The following is a 2733-nucleotide window of genomic DNA, read 5'->3' on the forward strand; positions in this document are numbered from 1 at the left end:
TATATATATGTATATATATATATATATATTATCTGAGTCAGTGGGACGCCTCCGGCGTAGAGATACCTGCGGTGGTCATGAAAGTCAGTCTAACACCAAATGAGGTAAGATCCTGGTTCATCCGAAGGAAAGGCGCTCGCCTGTCTGCTTCGTTGCATGTAGGCTTGGAGCTGAAACGTGAGAGAGATATACGGAACGAAAGCACAGGCATGACCGACGATGCAGAAGCGCTTTTATTACCGTAACTTCACATGAAATCTCTTATTTCTTCCAGCTGAAACGGAAATGAGATATACGGAACGAAAGCACAGGCATGACCGACGATGCAGAAGCGCTTTTATTACCGTAACTTCACATGAAATCTCTTATTCATTTCTTCCAGTCTGCAGTCCTTCACTAGACACTAGACAAATTCGATTCGCAGCAGTTACCTAATAATAAAGTAGTAATAGTCATTCAGCTAGAACACTCTTTTGGCTCACAGATGCCATGCTACCCGACGGAAGCACGAGAGCTCAGATAGGGCTACGTTTCCCACGTCGGGAACAGTCAAGACGCAGGGGTTGGTTTCTGAGCAAGAACAATCCAGTCTGTAAGTCTTCGCCTTAACTACTGAGCTACCTCGAGCTCGCAGTCATTTTCCGACCACCCAGTAAACCTTACGTCTCACATGAGAGCTTACGAAACGCTCTTCGCGGGGCGGCCCATCATGACCAATCCCACGTTCATTATCCGGGACCCCATTATTCCATCGGATACGGACGGCTTGTCTTATGGTACTGCCCTTAACGAGACCTGACTTGATCTCACAGACTACCTCAGTTTGAAAACTACGATGAATGGTCAACCCTTTTCTACTTGATTTCATTAGAACTGTCTGAAGCCTGATGTTCGGGGCCACTGGCTACCAGCATTGTTGGAATGTACCATTTAGATACACGACCTATGTATGAAGGCATAACCCCTGTGTTCCGTATGCAAAGAACCAACCTGCCTGCCCTAGAGGATCTGTGATGTGATATTAAGCAAAGTTTGGAAAAAGTCCACAGATAGAATTACAATTACCGAATTGTCACTCAGAAACACTGTCCACTACTTCCACCACCCCCACACAGCTGGACAAAAGGAGAGTCAAGAGGTCGCTTACCAAACGGGACGAGGCTCGATGTCGCTGCAACCCTCCCCCTGCGGGAATACACAATTCATCAGAAACATTGTCTCGTTAGTCCAAGGAAACAATGGAGACTAACAGCTTCAGTTGTATCCAAATTCAGGGCAAACCCTAAACTCCTGTACGAGCATGTCACGAGCCTTAGGAAGGTAAAACGCGGCATCCCGCACTACAAACCACTAAGGATCTTACATGCACATTGAAGGAAACAGCTTACGTTCTGCTTCGGCAGTACGGTTCCACCTTCACCAAAACCACCTATTGTTACGGCCCGGGCATAAACACATTACGCGATCCACAGGTGTTGACGGATATAAACATTACAGCCCTGGGGAAAAATACTGCTACAGATGCTGACAAAACCAGAAATCTGTACATCGGTGAACGACCTAGTAGGCCACTGATCAAATGGTACCAAAGGTTCTTGCTACTCCCCATGCACCTAAGCGGATAAAACCCGACACTATTACTCTATTACTATTAGGCCGAAGATTACAGGCCGATCATTTCAAATTCATAAGGTTGAACGTGGCCGATCAGTTACCGAAATAGCTCGAAAGTTGCAGTCTGTCTCATCTGCGCAGGACCGTTTCCGGGACTGAACTTCTTGTCTTACGGACCCTCTACCAACAAAAACACATGGACCGAGGACGTTGAAAAGGCATGCAACGGTGGTATTATTTACCTAGAATTCTTGGAAGCTCCTGACTGCGTACAGCAAAACTTTTCCACAAAAACTGACTGCGTACGACATACAAGGTTCACCCCCACGATAGCTCTCCTGATATTTACAAACCAGAGCCACCATGGTTCGGGTCAGTGGAGCGCTCTGACGCTTTACCTGGCCCATATGAAGCGCCAGAGATCAGCACTAGAGCTACCTCTCTTGCCTTCTCCAGCCGACTGCTCGCCGAAGATCTGGAGAACTAAGCATACCCCACTCAACCACGAAAGTCTGCAAGTAAACCTAGACACAGCCTCCAGTGGGTCGAAAAATATTTGCAGCTCTGTGGTGAGAAGAGCTGCTTCATCCTTCGCGAACTTCGATCCATTGTTTTAGGCCCACAAGCACTTCAATACCTAAAATGAGGCAGTCCCCTGAGGGTGATCTTACAGAAGGACGTGATACTTCCCAGTGCGAGGGCGACAGACATAATAAGAACCGAGGGGTATCGCGACAACCCTCGACACACTGTGAGGACGGCTACTCACACTTGTCTCGGCCAACATAAGGCCTCATGCTGAGTATGTTGCCCATGACCCACACGTGATCATATAACGGAACTTGCACACTGTTCCATCAAGGGCGAGACATTCCTTACAAAGCACACCAAGAACCCAACTGAATTCTCTGACCCGCAGCAGCTTGAGACGTTACCTCGTACTCATCCACCAAATACTGATGATTCAGGCAGGACCCTACTCAGGACGCAGGAAGGGTTTGACCTTCACCAAGCGTGTCCGAGCTGCTAAGAAAACGGCTGCCGGCCTTAAATCCATGAACTGTGAAACGCGTCTCATAGTGTCTGACCTCTTTCCCTTAGACTGTCGTCGCCTTCGAG

The sequence above is a fragment of the Opisthorchis viverrini genome, assembly GCF_000715545.1.
Source record: "Opisthorchis viverrini unplaced genomic scaffold opera_v5_303, whole genome shotgun sequence".
In the NCBI taxonomy this organism is placed as follows: domain Eukaryota; kingdom Metazoa; phylum Platyhelminthes; class Trematoda; order Opisthorchiida; family Opisthorchiidae; genus Opisthorchis; species Opisthorchis viverrini.